Below are 21,130 nucleotides of genomic sequence, written 5' to 3'. Positions count from 1 at the left end.
TTTCTTTTGACATTTCCTCTCTTCTCAAAAGATAGAGAAGGGGAAGAAACTGCACAGAGCCAGAATCTTCTTTATCAGGCTGGAAAGATACTTAAATGAGTAGTTTTTGCACCCTTATAGAGGTACAAAATCTTTCTTAAAACCTACCAAATCTGAGGTCCTGCACATTATTCCTTTAATCTCTTGCCTATTGAATTCTTCAGTCAGAGTGTTGTTGGCTGTACATTTTTGTATGTCTGTGGCTGCACATTTCATTGTAGCTGTGATTCACTCAGGAAACAGCCTTCAACTGTAGAAATGTAGGTCCAGATCATACATATTTAGGATGTCATTCATATGGAAGATAAAAGACAAGGATTCCTATTGTAAACTTCCTCTTTCCTTAATCCATTCTAGTATTTTCCAGTATTGTAGGTCTTGGTACTTTAATTTTTCTTTGTCTCATATGGAAAAAAGTGGATTCTTTCATATTAATTTTCATGGACATGTATACATGTTGTGACACAAACAATAAACCATCATTAAAGAGATTATTTACCAAAATATATTATTTTTTAAAATTGATCCAACAAGTAAATAGCTATGACTATCAGCATGTATATTATAGGAATGAATTAGATAAAGTATTCATGGATTATGGGCTAAGAGATGAACTCTTGAGTAGCTAGGGAGCTCTGTTACTGTGCTGATTGGCTGATTACATACATATGTATATATGTATACTATATATGTGCACACTTATGCACACACACAATTGTTTTAATAATGACATGGGGCATAGAAAAAGAATTGCACAAATATTGTACAACAAGTCTCACTCAAGTCCTTTCCACTAAATTCCTCTCCAAACCAGAAATGCCAAAAGGCTGAAAACTAGAGGATGTGAGCTTTTCCCAGCCCTTTGCTTCCTCTCACTCTTGTTGGAGGTGCTAATGAACTGACGGCTCCCACAATACCCAGCACCCAGTAATCACTTAAGTTTGTACTGAATGAAAAATGAAATCCCCCAAATCAGAGCACAGAAGGATTTCAGGTAGGAAGGAGCTGAGTGCATCCCGCTCATTTATATACTGCATAACTGTTCCCTGCATAATCACAGAGGGGCTGAAGATGATTCATCTGAAAGACCTATTTAAGGAAGGAAGTGAAAGTCAGAGGCTAAAAAATGACCCATAATCAGGTGCTGACAGTTGTGTGTTGAAAGGTTCTATGTAAAGCCAAACTTTCCAACCACAAGAAGGGACCTGTTTTGTTCAACATTTTGGAGTGAAGAAATTAAGGGGAAAGCTGAGCTAAGATGAAAGGTCTAGAAATAGTTTTAAATTTTATGCTTGACAGAAAAATAAAAGAAATCTACTGAGTAAATTAAACAAATAAATGTCCAATCATGCATTTAATTTGAATTCCCATGAAATTTGTGGTATTTGTAAGAAGACTCCAAAGTTTATTTTTGATACAAGGTAGGCCATCTCTTCAATGTCAAAAGTTGAAAAGCCCATGAAATTGTGTACAGATGACTCGATGATTCAGGGGCAGAATGTTTAGATTGTCTGTGTTAATGTTCCCTGCTGCTTCCTTATAAGTTAATATATGCATTTGTTCACTCATTCATTTATGCTTTTGTTTTTTTATTCAACATAGAGTTAGTACTTACTTCGTGCTGGGCATTGTGCTAGGTTTTGGGGATACAAAAAATGTGTCTCCCTCTGTTAAGGAACTTACAGTCTGGTTTGTGAGACAAGAAAAGAGTGTTTTACTGTACAGAGACGTAAGTGCTCTGAAGAAAAGAAGCCCAGAATGCTAATTCAGACTGGGAGATCTAAGAAGGCTTCCAGGAAGTACTAACGCGTGAGCTGAGCGTTGAATAAGAACGGGTTTAACCAGACGAAGGAGAAGCACTAGAGCACGGTTGCTACAGTCAGGCTGTCTGGGCTCCAGTCTTGGTGTGGTTTTTTTTTTTTTTTTGGTGAGGAAGATCAGCTCTGAGCTAACATCTTTTGCCAAACTTCCTCTCTTTTTGCTTGAGGAAGATTGTCCCTGAGCTAACATCTGTGCCAATCTTTCTCTACTTTGTATGTGGGACACCGCCACAGCATGGCTTGATGAGTGGTGTGTAGGTCCATGCACAGGATCCCAACCTGCGAACCCTGGGCCACTGAAGTGGAGTGTGCGAACTTAACCACTACACCACTGGGCCGACCCCTCAAGTCTTGGTTTTGCCAGAAACTATGCGTGACTCCAGGCAAATGTCCCTCACTCTTCTCCATGTGTGGGGATAATAATAGTACCTACCACTTACCCATCCCAATGTTGTAAGGATAAACGTGCGAGTTAATATTGCCAAAGTACTGAGAACAGTGCCTGTCTCACTCAAGTGTTATGTAAGTATGTGACGGATAAATAAAGGGGTTGGGAAGTGAGTGTCCTAGGTAGCAGGTATAGCTGTGCAGTGGCCTGAAAGGGCATTCATGCTGCATTTAGGAAAGAGTTAAGAATAGAGTGTAGGGTCCATAGGCTGAGGAGGGTTGAAAGATAAGCTTGGAGAGATATGAAGGCTCTAGTACAGAATGTGGATGTTATCCACATAGACATATAGAAGACATGTAGACACCTGAAGAACCATGGAAATATTTTAGGCCAAGTAGTGATAAGATTAGATTTGTATTTTAAACAGGTCACTCTGGCAATGCCGTGGAGAGTGGATTGCAGAGTGGGAGGCAACTCTTGAGTCAGGGAGGCAAATTAGGACAGTGTTTCCCCAAATTTCCCGATGGCAAGAATCATCTGGGGTGCTTTTTAAACATACAAATTCCCAGGCCCCTTCCTAGGAGAGTCTGACTCAGAAGATTTGGGGCATGTCCAGTAATCTACGTTTTAACAAACATGAAAATCTACGCTTCCTGTCTCCAGAGAGATTCTGCAAACACTGAGTAAGGTGGTGGTTGTAGGCATCTAGGTGAGGACTAAGGAAGACCTAAACAAAAGCAGTGGAAACAACGTGGTTGGAGATAAGGGGGCAGATTTCAAAAGGAAGAGGCAACAGGACTTGGTGACCTATAGGATGGATCCAAGGGTGACACTCGGATTTTTGGCTTGGGTGATTGGGCAGATTGTGGAAGAATTTGAAGGAAAAGTAGGTCTGGCAGTGAGGTTAGGGAGATCAGATGTGAACAGGTTGAGTTTGGAGTGTCAGTGAGAAGAAAGTCCAGTCAGAGGTTGCATATGCATGCCTGGAGTATAGGAAAGAGATTTGGGCTGGAGACATAAAATTGGCAGTCATCAGCATATAGGTAGTAACTGAGGGCTGGCAAATTCCAACATTTAAATGGTGGGTAGGAGAATATAATCCTAGTTTATGTGTTCATTCATTTAGGCATTCAATCGTTCACTCAACAAACCAATTTTAAATACATATTTTATGCCAGGCACCATGCTATACACTTTTTCCATAAGGAAGACTGTGAAGAAATAGCTAGGAGGAATATAAGGAAAAGAGTAGTGTCATTGAAGCCAAGAGAGAAGCTTGTGTCAAATGATGCCAAGATACGAAATGAGAAGATGAGTGAAATGGGCTCCCAGGATTTAGCAAGAAACAAGAAGGTCATTGGCAACTTAGGAGAGAGTAGATTCTGCTGAGTGATGGGTAAGGACGCTGAATTTGAGACAGGGCTTGAGGCATGAATGGGTAGTGAGGAAGTGGAGGTAATGAAAGACAAAGAAAGATAGATGTGGTGGACTGCAGGAATATTCCCCTACCTGTATGCATGCCTGTTTGCAGTGTTTCTTTGCAGTTACTCCCATGAAGAGGCAGAGTCTATTTCTTCACCCTTTAATCAGGACTTGGTCATGTGACTTGTTATGACCAATGGGACATTAGCAGATGTGATGCAAAAAGAAGCTTGAAAAGTCCTTGTGCATTGGGGCTTGCCTCTCTTGCTGCTTTTGGGAACCCTGTGACTGCCACCAGGTAAATATAAACCTGCTCTAATTTGCTGGAGGCCTGTGGCCAATCATCTTGGTCATCTCACTGGCAGCCAGCATCACCTGACAGCCAGCATCAACCACCAGCATCAACCACCAGACATTAAGGGAGACATTGAATCAGCCCCTAGCCAATACCCACTGACATTAGCTACAGAGTGAGCCCAGCCAATCCCAGCAGAACTACCCAGCAAAGACCAGCCTAAAACACTGATCCACAGAAAAGTGACTATCGTTTTAAGCCACTCAGTTTTGGGGTCAGTTTCTTACACAGCAAAAACTAACTGATAGGATATTGTCTGAGTGTCAAAGATTTCAAGTGTCTAAATTATCCTGGAGTTTTATGCTTGTCTCTGAGCTGGATGGGAGGTCAGAAAAACTCTGGTAGTCCTTAGTCTCTTTTCTCTTCCTAACACACTGTCCAGGCAGAAACAATAAAAGTAGTATCTCAGAGTGAAATGGTTAGGTCATATAGTATTATTGATTCATGCCACAATATGGGTGAATCTTAAAATAAGTATGCTGAGTGAAAGGAGCCAGATCAAAAAAAAAGTACGTACTGTGTAATTCCATTTACACAAAATTTTAGAAAATGCACACTCATCTATAATGACAGAAATCAGATCAGTGGTTGCTTAGGGATAAGATGAAGGAGGGAGGGATGGATTACAAAGGGGCAAGAGGAAACTCTCAAGGATAATGGATATATTCATTATCTTGATTGTGGTGATGGATTTATGGGTATATGCTATATATCTATGTTAAAACTCATAAACTTGTACATTTAAAAGACGTGCAGTTTGATGTACATCAGTTACCTCAATAAAACTGTTAAAGAGAAAAAGAGGAATAAATAAAACCTTCCAACTGTGCTTTCTATTCATAAGTGTGGTGGCAGAATAATGGCCCTCCAAAGATGTTCTTGTCTTTGTCTCCAGACCTGAAGACGTGAATATGTGGAAGTCTGTAGGACTATGAATATTTAACCTTACATGGCAAAGGAACTTTGCAGGTATAATCAAAGGTATGGACCTTGAGGTCAGGAGATTATCCCGGATTAATTGCATGGGCCCAATCTAATCATATGAGTCCTTCAAAGGGAAGAAACTTTCCTGGTTGGGTCAGAGAGATGAAACAGAAGGACAGATTTGAAGGACTCAATCTGCCATTGCTGGTTTTGAAGACGGAGGAAGGCGGTGATGAGCCAAGGGATGTGGTGGCCTCTAGATACTGGGAATGGGCCTCAGTTTACAGGAAGCAAGAAGACAAGGACTTTGGTCCTACCACCACAAAGAACAAATTCTGCAAACAACCCAAATGCTAAGAAATGGATTCTCCCTTAAAATCTCCAGAAAGAAATGCAGCCTGCAGACACCTTGATTTTAGTCTGGTGAGACCAATACTAGCCTGTTGACCTACTAAATTATAAGATACTTAATTTGTGCTGTTTTATGCCACAAAATTAGTGGCAATAATAATACTTTGTTACAGCAGTAATAGAAAATGAACACATAAGGTTTTTATGGACAGAAAGTTGAACTTATTGGCTAAAGCAGCTGTTTGAATGGCCCAGCCCAGAGTCACAAATGACCAAGAGCTGATTATGTTTTGCCTCCACTTGCCACTTGCTTCCATCTTATTAATTTGAGGCTTACTCACCTTTTAAAATGCTACTCTGGCCACTCAGGTATGCTGCCATAGGCTGGTTGTGGGAGCCTAGCTCTTCTGATCCATCAGTCTGAACTATACACAGGTGACATTTTCCACCAACTATAGAAATAGTCTCTCATTAAACCTTGGTCCCATCAAACATCACTGTTGTAAATTATGTTTGTGTGTGTGCAGACTTTGAAAGCCAGCAGACTCTGGGGGAAAATATTGTACACTTTTCCAGACACCTGTTATCTCTTGAGGTTTTAAAGCCTGAAAACAGACAGGTTGGGTTTAAATACTGGCTCCACTCTACACTTTACGAGTTGCTTTGCCTTCTGTGTTTTAGTTTTCTCATCTGTAAAATGGGGACAATAGTGGTACACTGAAAGTAAGGATTAAATGAGTCGTCTATCCATGTAAAACACTTTTAAAAATGGCTGGTACATATAAGCACTCAGTGAGTGTTGGGTTGTTAATAATTATTATGATGATGTCTTTGCTGCTAGATAGGAAAATTTCTGTCTCAATTGTGGATTCACACGTCCTGTCTTTGTATGTCCTAACAGAAGAGACCTCAGTTTCCCTTTCTTGTGTGCCTGTCCTGCTAAGAAGATGCTTTCTTGCCCTAAAAGTTCCTGTTTCTTCTGAGGCAGAAGCGGGAAGAGAAAATCACATAGCGATGTTTGCCAAACACAGCAGAATCTGTCCAGGGACCTCTTTTTCCCCAATTAGAAGGGTGTGTCCAGGGCAGGGACTGTTCTTTTCACTTTCCCCATCTTTCCAGCTTTTTCCAAATGGCCTTCATCTCCGTACTGAGCCTTTCCTCATCAGCGCATGATGATGAACTGAAAGATTCCTGAAGATCTGTTGCCTCTGAAAACAAAACAGAACATTCCGACCAAACCATTTACAATTTTATTACATATCAACTTTCCTGTGTGGCATTTATTTGAGGAAAGGCCCCCTTGGATATGAGGGACTTGGTTTTAGAAAATTAAATCAGACAGATTAAAATGATGATCTGATTCAGGAGAATACAAAGATACACTGTGTGATACAAGAGTTATTTTTAATGAACTTATATTCATGGCTCTGAATGCACAGAGGAGAAAACATATGGATGGTATTGCTAATTTAGTACCCATGTTTGCTTCAGGCTCCATATGCAGTTTTCTAGACTGGGCAGCCAGCTCTTTGGTCTTCATTTTTGAATGGAGAGGTGCTGTCTGACCGACGCACAGAACAGTCAACTGAAAACAAAGTAGCAGAGATAGTGTAGGCAGTTTTCTGTGCTGTGGTTTATAAGATGGTGGGGGCTTCCAAATTTGCACGCCGTACATTGAAGTGGAAGGGGATGCCAGATCTAAGAGCTCTGTGTGGGCAGCCTTGACAGTGGGTATTTTAATTTGAAAATTTTGTTAGTTGCCATAGTAATTTTCACAACCATGTGGTTTGTGTGGTCTTTGTGATACTGAACACCTATTAGAAGAACCCAGCAAGCACTGTTTTACCTTTTTTTCCCTTGTGCATACTTACAGAGAAAAACAATAATGTGTGGTCAGATTTTAAGTTGAGTTAAAACCACAAAAAAAGATCACTTGCTTATCTTTATGGAAAGTATGTTCATTTTCTAATTATTTTTTTAATCAGATTTTTCTTCAGCAGAGAAATTATCAGGAAGTGATTTCTTTTTTCCAAAACAAGGAGTCCCAGAAACCAAGGTTACAAAGCATCGTAAAAAGGAGAACAGGAAACTCCCCTCTTGTTATGAATGTGTTGTGTCAGCATGATGCTGCTCAAGTTCAGCCTGAAATTTAAACTGAATCGAAAGTGACTGTATATGTTACCACTCCCTTTGCAAGTGGTGCTCACCATGCACAGATTACTGAGTCCCTGAGTGCTATTCCCAAGGCTAGGTTTTGCAGGTGCTTCTTGACACACTGCGAGGTGTTATTTGGCTAAACAAAATATGTATATTGCAATTGTTATAAAAACTCGAATGCTTATGGCTAAATCTTCACAGCCCTCCTAATCTTTGCCATAGGATTATTAATTTCTTACCTATTTTTCCCCCCTGAGTTGAGATGGCATCTTTTTTATATACTCAATTCCCGTGTGTATCTCATATACTTACTTCCGGGATTTCTATTTTGCTAATGGACCAGTATGATCCTCTTAATTATTTAGGCTTTTAAAAATATTTTAACGTCTTTTAGGGCTAGTCCCCTTCTATGTTTCTCTTACTAAATTTACCTTCAGGTGATGTAGCTTAAAATTGTTGGATTTTCATTGAGATTATCTTAAATTTACAAGTTAATTTAGGGTGAATTGACTCATTCATGATTCTGAGCCTACCTACCCAATAACATGACCTTTCTATTTGTAGAAAGGCTATTTTGTGGCCTTCAGTATTGTTTTATTTTTAACAGGTCTCACACTTTTATTGACAACATTATATTTATATATTTTATCTTTTCTGTTGCTGTTATATTTGGATGCTTTTTTTCCATTAAATCTTGTAACTGGTTGTTTGAATATATAAAAACGACTGATTTTTGCACATTGATTTTGTACTTGATTATTGCTGAATTGTCTTAGTGTTTGTAGTAGTTTTTAATAAAATCTCTTGAATCTTCCAATTATACCACCATGTCATCTACAATTAGTGATGTGTTTACTCACCTCTTCCAATTTTTATACCTTTAATTTTTTTCTCACGGATAATTGTGTTGACTTAACAACTCTAGCACAATGTTAACTAGTTAAATAGTGGTATTAGTGGATACTAGGTAACACAATGAAGACATTTCCATAAAAGTCAGGAACATTATGATGGCTTGGGTTGAAATAGATATATTTTATCATGTTAAGATAGTCTCCTTCTGTTTCTATTTTATTCAATGTTTTCTTGGTTGTTTTGTTTATTTGTTGTATCAGGAAAGGCTGATGAATTTTGTCCAATGCTTTTTCAGCATCTATGGAGAGATCCTATGATTTTTGTCTTTAGATTTGTCAATATGATGAACTGCATTAATAGAGTTTCTAGTATTGAGCCATTATGATCTCATTTGGCCATGATTTTTTTTTTTTTTTAATGAGCTCCTGGATTCTTTTTGCTAATATATTATTTAGAATATTACCATCATTATTAATGGTGTGATTAGTCTCTAGTTAGTATGATCAAAGAGTATTATCTGTATGATTCAATTTTTTAGATTTCATTAAAGTTTTCTATTTGCCATTATTTGAAAAGAAGGTGTATTCTCTATTTTCAGGTTACAGTGTTTATAATATATCAGTCATTTGTATTATATCAATTATGATAGTTAGGTCATTCTATCCTTATTTATTTTTTGTCCATCTGATTGGTCATGCACTGGAGAGGCAAAATGAAGTCTCTCAAGATTAGCATGTTTGTGTTCATTTCTATTTATATCTCCTATAATTTCTGCTCTATGAATGTTGATGTTATGTTATTTGGTGCATAGATATACTTAATTGTAATATCTTCATTGGGAATTGCACACTTTGGCATTATTAAGTTCTCTTCTTTGTCTTATTTAATGTGATTTGTCCTGACTTTCACTTTGTCTGATGTTAAGATTATGATTTCTGCTTTATATTATTTATTTTTGTTTGGTTGACATTTGACCACTCTTTTATCTTAAGACTTTATCTTAGGTTTTTCCTTGTATTTGGTATAAAGTAGGGTTTTTACTTTGTGATTTAGTCTGTAAAAATTATCCTTTATATAGATGAATCAAGACAATTTACATTTATTGATATGACAGAAATATTGGGTCTTAGTTTTATTATTTTATAACATGTTTTCCTTTTATAACTTTTTAAAAAAGTCTATTACTGCATGGTCTGTTTGCTTTGTCTGCTAATTGTTTTCAGTGTAAAATTTTGTTGGGATTTAGGGAGGTTATATTTTTATTTTAACATTTTCATAATTATATCTTTACATAATGCCATTAGTCCTAATCCCCTTTAAACAGAATCTATTAGTTTCCTCTTATGAACAATAATAAAGGTAGTTTGTTCACTATTTTTTCCTCATCTCTCTCTTTCATTCCCCAATTTTAGTCAATTATCTTTGTTAATATTCTCTTTTGTAGAGTTATATATGCTTATAAATCAGTTTTAAATTATAGCATTTAACTCTTGGCTGTTGCAGATAGGAGAGCTTACTGTTTCACTCACATTTTTTCCCTTTTCCCTCCTTTTTTTAAAGTTGAGCTATTTTATTGTCAGGCCCATACAATTTACATTATGTTTTTTCACCATAAACTGCAATTTGTGTTAGTCTTAATTGTAAAGTTAAATACATTCGATGGTCATGACCAGTCCTTTTGCTAGAGTTTCTCCAGCTATATCTTGGTTGACTGAAGTTTTTCCTCTCGTAGTTTCCTGGAGAAGTGTCCAAGAGAACAATATTCCATGAACTCTTACATATTTAAAACATCTGTAATTTTTATTCTTGAAGATCACTTTTGCTAGCTATAGAACCCTTGAATTCACCCTATCTTTGTGGAGTATTTTGCAGGCATTGCTCCATTGTTTCCGGTATTGAAAATAGCTGTGACGAAACTTGATTCCAGTATGATTCATTCCTTTATAAGTAACTTGATATTTTTGCTTGATGTCTAATTCTTTCTTTATTTCAAGCATTTAATAATTTTATTAGTATAGGACTACTTATTGAACATTGTGGGTTAATTTTTTCTGCCATAACACAGTGTGCCCTTGCAATATGATTCAAATCTATATTTAAAGAAATTTTTGTTAAACTGTAACTTTAAATATTTGTTTTGTTAAAATTTTTAATTTTCCTTTTTGGATACTCCCTCTATATAAATGTTGGATCTCCTTTGTCAGTCTTCCATTTCTCCTATATTCTCTTTTTATTATTTAATTTCATTCATTTTGTTTGCTTTATTATCTCTATGTCCCTTACTGTGCTTTTTTTTTTTTTTTTGTGAGGAAGATCAGCCCTGAGCTAACATCTGTGCTAATCCTCCTCTCTTTGCTGAGGAAGACCGGCTCTGAGCTGACATCTATTGCCAATCCTCCTCCTTTTTGTTCCCCAAAGCCCCAGTAGATAGTTGTATGTCATAGTTGCACATCCTTCTAGTTGCTGTATGTGGGACGCGGCCTCAGCATGGCCGGAGAAGTGGTGCATCGGTGCGTGCCCAGGATCCGAACCCTGGCCTCCAGTAGCGGAGAGCACGCACTTAACCGCTAAGCCACGGGGCCGGCCCACTTACTGTGCTTTTGCTATGTCTATTCTCCTTGATCATTCCAATTTTATATTCATTTATGGTATGATTTTTAGAGTCTACTTCTTTCCTGACTGGAGCAGCATGGGTGGGGCTGGTGGGGAAGGGATCAGGCACGTAGGTGAACGGAGCAGTAGAGGATGAGTTTGAAGAGTCAGGCAGCAGGTACATTCTGTAAGCCTTAGGCTATGGCAAGGAGTTTAGACTTTATTCCAAGTGTGATGGGAAACTATTGGAGGGTTTTAAGCACAAGAGTGACATGATCTGATATGTGTATTAATAGGATAACTCTGACTTCTGTGTAGAGAATAGATTGTAGGGAAGTGAGGGTAGAAGAAAGGAGACCAATTAAGAGGCCATGAGAGTAATCTCAGTGGCTTGGCCATAGAGATTGTAGTGGTGATAGAGCTGGTAAGAAGTGGTCAGCTGGCAATTTCCCTTTTCTTCTGTACATCACATAGTGTTACAGCAAATTAACCCATGTATATTTAAACATGCATGTCTCTTTACAAGTAGCTCTTCAGCTGAAACGTACTTGGCCTGTTTAGGTAGCATTCACTCATTTAGCAAACATTTATGGATGACTGACTTAGTGCCAGCACCATTCTAGCAACTAGCAATGCAGTGATGAAAAAGACAGATGCAGCCCCTGCCCTCAAGGAACCCGTATTTTTGGGGGTGAATATAATAATAAAAATAACTAATATTAAGCGAGCAAGTACATGTTCTAGGTAATGTTCAGAGCTTTTTCCACATAATATCTTATTTATGGGCCGGCCCCGTGGCTTAGCGGTTAAGTGCGCGTGCTCCGCTGCTGGCGGCCCGGGTTCGGATCCCGGGCGCGCACCGACTCACCGCTTCTCCGGCCATGCTGAGGCCGAGTCCCACATACAGCAACTAGAAGGATGTGCAGCTATGATGTACAACTATCTACTGGGGCTTTGGGGGAAAAAAAATAAATAAATAAAATTATTAAAAAAAAAAATATCTTATTTATTCTTAACAACTCTGTGAGGTTGGAGCTACTATTACCTTTATCTTACAGGTGAAGTTAGTAGGGTAAGAGTGGTTAAGTACCTTGCCTAAGTTCTCACAGCAAGTAAATGGTGGAGCCAGATTTTAGCTTAGGTTAAACAACTGAGCAAATAGATAATAAATAGGGAGAAACATGGTAGAGAAAATGTGGTAAACAGGGAAAGCCTCTCTGAAGAGGGTGTTTGAGCAGAGACCTGGTGCATGGGCAGGAACCATCCACACAAGAGCCAAAGCATCCCTAGGCAGAGTGAGCAACAAGGATGAAGATTTGAGAACAGAAAGAGCTTGATATGTGAGGAACAGAAAAGAAATATGGATGGTTGGAGCATGGGCAAGAGAGAAGAAACTGGTACAAGATGAGACTGGAGATCCGGCTATGGATTGGAAGGGTACAGTCGAATGGGAGAGACCAGTTAGGAGGTTATTGCAAGAGCCCACTTAGGGGATCATTTCTTGGATTAGATGGTGGCAGTGGAGGTGGATGGAAGTGGATGGATCTGAGATATACTCTGGAGGTTGAATTAACAGTACTCGCTAATGAATTTGATAAGGGGAATAAGAGAAAGGAAGGACTCAAGGATAATTCTTAGTTAAATGTGCAAGAATATCTGAGCATGAACCTGTTATATAAATTGAGTCCAAATAATTCAGCCTTAAACATTTGAATTAATATGTTGGGAATGAAGATGGAGTCAGGTGGAGGTCAATGAAGGAACAAACACTTACTAATTAACTAGCGGATAGACATTTCACATATGGCATCTCTTTTATTGTGTATAATATTCATTAATTCATTCGTTCAAGAAATATTTGCATGCCAGGCAATGTCTTAGGTACTGAAGATACAGCAATTGGGGGGCAAAATACAAAAACTTCAGATTCTCTGCTCTCATGAAGTTTACAAACTGGTGGTAACTTACATTCTCTATTACTTGTATTACCTAGGTATTATTTTTCCTGATTTTTCAGATGAGGACCCAAGGTTTAGAGTGTGTAAGTGATTCATCCAATGTCATAAGAAGGGATAAGATCTAGACTTGACTGTGATCTTTATGATTCTAATGTTCATCTCTATTCCTTTACTTCATGTTGAAAATGCAATATCCAGATATGGACCTAGATAGCTATCCATATAAAATGATGTAGATAATCTAGGAAATTGAAATTGTTTTTATTAGAATGTTTCTGAATTTTTTCTTTGTTCATTCCTGTTTAATTTAAATTGATATTTAAATTTTGTATTTGCAATTACAGGATGCTGATAACAACATTCTCAATTAGCACTGAAGAAGTGTGTCTAACACTCTGGAAAACACATCTCCCAACCGCCAAGGTGCCCGAGTTTATGTAAAAAGAGATTTTCTTCACTGTCAGGTTTCCTGCCTCTCACTTCACTCCCACAGCTGTGTGTTTGAATATTCAGAAGCAAGGTTGGAGGTAGGAGTTAATTATTTTGGGAGGGTTACTGTATCTGGGCTGGTCACTGGGTGGTGGAGGCAAAATAGTGTAAGTAAAAACAGAGATTTCTGAAATGTTTGAGTTACTATTCTGAAACTTCCAATATAATACATTTATTATGAATTATCTTAAATTAAATTTTAATGGCCCCTAAATTGTATATAAAGTACTAGCACAGAAGCAGTCTCTGCGCAGATAAACATCATTAGTGTTTAAATAGGAAAACTTTAGCTTCCATTTCCCCCCGGGTTTTCTAACGGCTCCGCAGGTCCTTTCCTGCGTAATGTGAATGCCAATGTGCTTTTCTTGCTGAGTTCCCCAGTGAGCCTCCTGTGTGAATAGCTGGATTCTGACTTGCCACTCCCGAAAAAAACAGAAGTGCTAGTTCTTTGCTGACGTGAACCCTTACCTGCCATCTGCACATGCTCATTCTGGCAGCTCCTCGTGATCCTTCAACTCGCAGGAAATCCTTAGAGGAATGAAAAGGACAGGCCCACCCCCACAGCAGAGTGAGTTCCCAGCTGAGTCACAGCAGTGGGATGAATGCTGACATGTATATTGACAGGCCTGTTTCATCCCCAAGTGCTCCTGCGAATGGCACATGGCTGCTTGGAAGCCTGGCACTCCCCCACAGTGGGTGGGGGGGAATTTTGCCTCCTCAACTTGTTCTTGTAGTTGGAGTGGGAGCCTCCCTCCATCCAAGCAACCTTTCTGGATTAAGTGGGGTAAGTGAGAGGGGTGGGAGAGAATACCCTTGACCACCCGGATTCTGAGAGGACCATTACAGGGGCCTGGCCCTGTGGTCTGCCCACTGCTACCACCAACACCCGTCTAAATAGCCACACTCTCAGTGGCCTGGTCCCAGAGCAGCTGTTTGGACTGCTTGTGTGGTCATGCCAGCCTTCAATAAGAGATGGCCTGCCAAACCCTGGGAAACTTGGAGGTTAGGTCAACCTAATGCTTTCCCATCAGGCCCTGGGAAGAAAAAAGGTGTAGAGTGACATGTGTTCATGGCAGCCAGTGTAACTCTGGTTCAAACATTTTCTGTCTTTGCCAGATTGGTTCTCTGCCCAGCTGCTTTTTATGAAGATTTTTTTTTATTAAATCTCAGTTTCAACTCTAAGACAAAATAGAGTATAAGTAATAAATAAATAGATGAAAGCTCTGAATTCAAGAAAGTCTACAAATCACATTGTTTACCTAACCACATACATTAATATCACTTGACTTTCACATGTGTTTTATAGAGGATGCTTTAAAAGAGCCAAGCACCTGTTTTCAAGTTGGAAATGGGCAATTAGAGGATTGGGGGAGCCGGTGTAAGCTTTTGGTATCAGATCAAACTGTGTGTTTAATGACTGCTCTGCCTCTTACCCTGTGTTCTTGAGCAAGTTACTGAATTTCTCTAAGCCTCAATTTCCTAATCTGGGGAATGGAGATAATTATTAGACAGCACTTGTTACACTGGGTATTTGAGAGGACTAACTGAGATCTTGCAAATAAAATGCTTATCATAGTGCCAGGCACATACAAGCCTGTAAGTAAATGTTAGAGGTGATGTTGTTAATGAAGCTGATAACACCACCTGTGCTGGGTAATTTTCTGTGTCAACTTGACTGGGCTAAGGGATGGCCAGACAGCTGGTAAAACATTATTATTGGATGTGTCTGTTAGGGAGTTTCTGGAAGAGATTAACATTTGAACAGGTAGACTTAGTAAAGAAGACTGCCTTCACCAATGCAGGTGGGCATCTTCCAATCCGCAGATAGCCTGAATAGAATAAAAACATAGAGGAAGGGAGAATTTGCTCTCCCTTGAGTTAGGGCATCCATCTTCTCCTGAACTCAGATGTTTGTGCTCCTGGTTCTTGGGCCTTTGGACTCAGACCAAGTTATACCATAGGCTTTCCTGGTTCTCTAGCTTGCAGACAGCAGATGGTGGGACTTCTCAGTCTCCATAATCATGTGAGCCAATTCATATATATCCCTATCTCTGTCTCTGTCTCTGTCTCTGTCTCTATCTCTATCTCTATCATATCTATCTCTATCTCTGACTCTCTCTCTATCTGTATGTCTGTCTCTTTCTCTTTCTTTTTCCTATTGGTTCTGTTTCTCTGGAGAACTCTAATACAGCACCACTATGCTGAGTTTTCCCTCTCTTGTATAGATTAATAACCATTGAGAGAGTACAGATATTCAATGATTGGGACTATGAGATTTTGGTCATTAGATCAATTTAAAAAAGAAAAGAAAAACTAGATCAATGAATATATAATGTCCTTCATAGATGATTTATAATGTAGCAAATGCACTTTAGCAAGGGTTTGATTAGTGACCAAGGTATTTATTAGTGAAATACTCAGAGGTATGAAAATTACTTCTCTTGTCAGGACCACTTAAGTTCAACAAACCAGATGTGCACGCGGTCGCACACGTTTGTGTTGCTTTACTTGTAAATTTTTTTCTTGCAGTTGATTTGGAGTTATAACTTTAATGAAGAGATAAGCTGCATGTAACTGTAGTTCTCAGCCATGGGTAGAATTGGGTAAGAATATCACATGGTTGCAGTTTTTAGGAAGATTTTAATGTCAATGACAAGGAGTGCCTTCTCACTATTGCCACAATGAACACTGTTGGAATTCAGAGGAATTTATGGAAAAATAATTAATTTCTACATTGATTAGGGGAAAATCTCCTTAGTGTTTGAAAACTTTAACGCCATGGTAATTTATTGCATCTTATGATATCAAATTGACCACTTATTAAACTTTTTACTGGAAAAAATTTTCCTAGTCTTTTTAGCCCTTCTGTAGATAATTTATATTTTTGAATCCCTTGTGAACATTCAGAATTAGAAACTTAGTCAAAAGGCTTAAAAACTTGCCTGAAGGAGCAGCTTCTTTGGAAAAGGAATGAAATCAAAGTTATCCGGCATCAACATTGGTACCACAATTTGCAAGAGCTGATAAAACTCTCTTTCCTTTGGCTGAAATTCATCTCTTACTAATTGTACAATACCAGATTGGTACCTTTGTTCTCTAAGAAAACCTATCTCCGTTTTTAGCACTTTATTGGTATAAATCCAGTCTGACTTTGGCATGTTGCCAACCAGTTTGACAAATGCACAAGTCTGAGTGAAAATACTCCAGGAACATTGGGAGATATTTAAATTGCCTAACATCCACTAGTGGGTCTTTCAAAATGTCTCCCAAGTTTTGATTACACACGTGTAACTGACCAAGTCAGGAATTAATCATTTGCCACTTTTCACATTCTCACTTACAAATTAAGAATTGACGTTTTACGCTAATATATTCCTGATAAACTGTTAGTCACTTTTCTCTCTAATAAATCAAAAATATCTTTTCAATTAAATGACTATTTGAAGATGAGAACTACCAACCCATAGACCCATAGAGCTAGTGCTTTATCTGTCACTGTTATTCAGAGGCAAGAAAAGACCTTGCTGGTGTGTTTGTTGAGAAGGATGTACCTATGACACTGCTGGCCCAGTCTACCCACAACAAGTAGTGTTGTGTGGGAAACAGCCGTCAGGCAATGGGCCAAGGTGCCCTTCAAATGGGAGAGCAGTATTAAGGGTATAAGAATGATCCAGAGCAAATTATATTTTATGAGTTTTCTTGCTGCCCTCCATTGCCTGAAATTTCATACAGATGACATCAGGTTAGACCAAACCTTAAGGCAGCCTATAGGGGAGGAAATAAATCACATATATGAATGGGTAGGATTACTCTCTTCTCCATACTCCCATAGCTTTCTAAAAAACTCACAGTTTACTATAACACACTTCACTTTATAATTAGGCATGTTTACTTGCCTAACTCTTCTATTGGATAGTATTTCAAAATTCAAGAGGGTAGACCATGGCCTCATTTGTTTTTTTGTCCTGAATATGGTTCAGCACAGTATCTGGAGCTTTGATGATGCTCAGTAAGGGTTTATTGATTGTGTAGGAATTGAGGGGGCAGTACCTTCCCTTTGCCCTTTGCCCTGGTCATCATGCAAGTCAGACATTTCTTATAAGAGTCTCTATATAAAAACCACCACCACATACCTACAACCTCTGTCTCTTCTTCATCAGATGTTCCTCCCCCCTCTACCCTCTCTGAAGCTACTGTCAGGCTGCCATGTATGTCAGGGCATTTTGAACCATTAGACTAAACGTATTCACCTAAATTTGCCATGTTTTAGTGGAGTAGACTCCAAGATTCGGGTTAAGAGGTGAAACTTATGGCTTGTATAAGACACACTGGTAAAGAACAATTCAGAAGTACAGGGCAAGAGAAGGGAAAATTAACTTTGCCAAGGATTGGTTGGTGAAGTGATTGACAGTGGGAAATCAGTTAGGGAGGCACAGAAACAGTGAAATCCTAAAACTGAGAGATGGAAAGACAGAAATGGATGTTCCAATACACATGCACACCACCCCCTGCCTTGCTCCGGCCCCCCAGCATTTCAGTTCCAGGCTGAAACTGTGAGCATGTTCCTTGACATGGCCTCTTCATGCTCATTTTTGCCCCCCACCCCCAGCCTTTAAAAAAGAGCTTACTTGTGCTTTCTTTGAAGGAATATTTTTAAAAATTATTTATTAAAAATAATAAAGATCCTGCCAAACACTATGAGCTCCTCAGAGATAGAAATCATACCTTCCACCTATAAAGTACTTACTTATAATTATAAGTGTTAGATAGTGGTCAGAGATAGATAGACATCTAGATAGAGTCTGGTCACTTATAGGCCAAATAAACAACCATCAGCTCCCACAGGAGCTGCTTTTTTATGCTTTTAAGATCCCCCCATACTCACTCCCTCCTCCCCACCAGCTATTTGCTGTGACTCTTTCTCCTTAAAAAATTCTTTATGAAGGAAGTGAGGGTGGGAGGAGGCCAGATCAAAAAAGGAAAAGGTTTCTTTTATGATCCAGATTTACAAGTAACACATCTTTTGATAAAGCTGTTTATTTAAGGATAAAAGGGTCCATGGACATCTATGAAATGTGAATCTTGCATAAATGAATAAATAATGACATGTGGCTGCTCTGACTAGGAGTATCATCATATGTAAGGGAGAAAGAAATCCTACTGTTTTGAAATAGGTTCTTATATGTGATTTTAAAGATTTATTACTAAGTATTTTTCATAGGAAGAAAATGTTAGGGTTCATTTTAGAAATTTTATTGTGGTCAATTTTATGATTGGTTAATTTTTGTTATATTTAACACAAATATTTTATTGGAATAAAAAGAAAGGAATATGTGAGCATATACACAAAAAACAGTAAATTCTGAAATGTAAACAATTACGAAAATATTACCATGTATTAGTCTTTCCTAGATGATTACCAAATAATTTTCATTTTAATGCTTTAAGACTACAGTTCTTTTTAAGTAATTGAGACACTTGCCAATTCTCATTTTAAGTGATCCTTCTACCACTATCAGAGGTAACAAACATCTTGTAAACATCCTCTGCACACATTTAGTGAAATAAGTCAAATGATTTGGGAAGGGGAGAAGCAAGTTGCTACACATGTCATTTAGAAATGATGTGAAATCTCAATCGGAATACAGTGATTCATAGTTTGTCATTGATGATGATTTTTTTTAAAGAATGGGAAAAAGTCAAATTAGGGATTTTACCATCATCAATAGACACATAGAACACTTCCTATGGGTTCTGAAAACAATTACTGAGATCAGAATATGTCCTTCGAGTTCATTTTCAACTTCTTTCACTTGCTACATCAACATCTTTGTCACTGATCAGTTAATTCATGTTAATGATCTTGGCAAAGAGGCACCAAAATGTCCTCAAACACTCACAGCCTCACTTACACACACACACACACACACACACACACACACACACACACCAAGAATCATAGGTTCAAATATCTATGAATCTAGCACTCTTCAGAGTCCAGAATTTCTTATGTTGGAAAAATACTGCATTATTCTCAGACCATAGTAAGTGTATTAAAGCAAGAATGATAGTTCCTATAATTTTGAGAAACTTTACAAACAAAGATGTTTACATAAAAATTTCCAGATATCCCTCAGTCCATCATAAACGCACAAAGGCACCAGGACATACCATTTTGCAAGCATTGAGGTTTGATTTGACTTCAATTCAATCTTCTGGTTTAGTCATGAAATATGATACAAACAGAAGTAGCAGCAGTATCAAGAGCTACCACTTTTTGGGTGCTTAATACACGCCAGGCCCCCCCTGCACACATACCTCGTAATGTTCACAATAAGCCAGTGAAGTTGGGGTTATTAATCTGATTCTACAGATGGAGTCAGAGATCCAAGAGGGAGCAGAGCTGAATTTGAACTGAGTTCTGCTTCCCGTTGAGCCTGGGCTGTGTGGTTTCAGAACTGTGGTTCTAAACAGCAGAGGCAGTCATGCCCTATTTACTGGGATATTTGTGCTTTAGCCAACTTTGTTATAAAAGCACATTTTCCCGAAGGAAACTCTACTTTGCCAATAATTTATATTATACAATTTGAGACTGTTCACCAGTACACAAGTTTCATGAGGGCTGGGACCATGTTTGTTTTTTTTTTATCGCAGACACAGTACCTGGCAGATAGGAGGTATTCAATAAATATCTGTTAAAGAAATTAACTGTGGAAAAAAATTTTCATGTATCTGTAATAAAAGCATAGTTAAGAATTCAGAAAAAAAATTTAGTGTGCATTTTAGGTTCAAGAAAAAGTTTATAATAAAACAAATATTACTCCAATATGGTTACATATTCAAAGTATTGGTAAAAATTCTTTGCTATATGCTAAATAAATAACAAAGTATTTCTGATAATCAAATATCATATATATTGGGAATTTGTCTCTATCATGAATACTTGCTTTATGATTTTTTTCCATTATAAAGTAGTCAAGCCTTAAAAAATTGAGCGATTTTGATAAGTTTTCATCAGCTTCAATTTGTTTGAACACATATAACTTCAAATTCAGAATAATTTTTTTTACTCTTGCTACCATTGAAATTTGCTGACATTTTTCTACTCTGGTAATATTTTATAAACTCCTTTAATCTCTGCAGGTAATCAGTGACTTACACTCTGAATTTCATCTCTTTTTATGTTGTGCCACCTTCATTTTTTTGTAAGCATCTTAAATTCAGGGACATTATAACTATAGTGTTCATCATTGTATCATGAGGGTTCAGCATGGAATCTGGACTATTGTAGAGACTCAAGAAATTCTTGTGGAGGCTGGCCCCGTGGCTTAGCGGTTAGGTGAACGCGCTCCGCTGCTGGCGGCCCTGGTTCGTATCCCAGGCGCGAACTGATGCACTGCTTCTCTGGCCATGCTGAGGCCGAGTCCCACGTACAGCAACTAGAAGGATGTTCAGCTATGACATACAACTATCTACTGGACCTTTGGGGGGAAAAAATAAATAAATAAAATTAAAAAAAAAAAAAAGAAATGCTTGTGGAAAGGGAAGAAGGAAGGAAGTGACAGATGGAGAAGGGAAGGGAGGGGGAGAAGAAGAGAAGGGAGAAAGGGGAGGAAGAAGAGAGAGAGAAGAGAGGGGAAGATGAAAGGTAATTAGTTCTTGGATTAGAAGAGATAGAGCCAAGGTTCAACAATGCTGAATCCTTGCTTAGAAAGAGAGACCTACTGCAACATCTACTAAGATGTTTATATGTTAAATAACTACCCAGAGTCCAACAAAG

Source organism: Ceratotherium simum, chromosome 25 (assembly GCF_057802395.1).
Source record: "Ceratotherium simum simum isolate JZ-2026a chromosome 25, ASM5780239v1, whole genome shotgun sequence".
Classification (NCBI taxonomy): Eukaryota; Metazoa; Chordata; class Mammalia; order Perissodactyla; family Rhinocerotidae; genus Ceratotherium; species Ceratotherium simum.
This window is presented reverse-complemented; position numbering follows the sequence as displayed.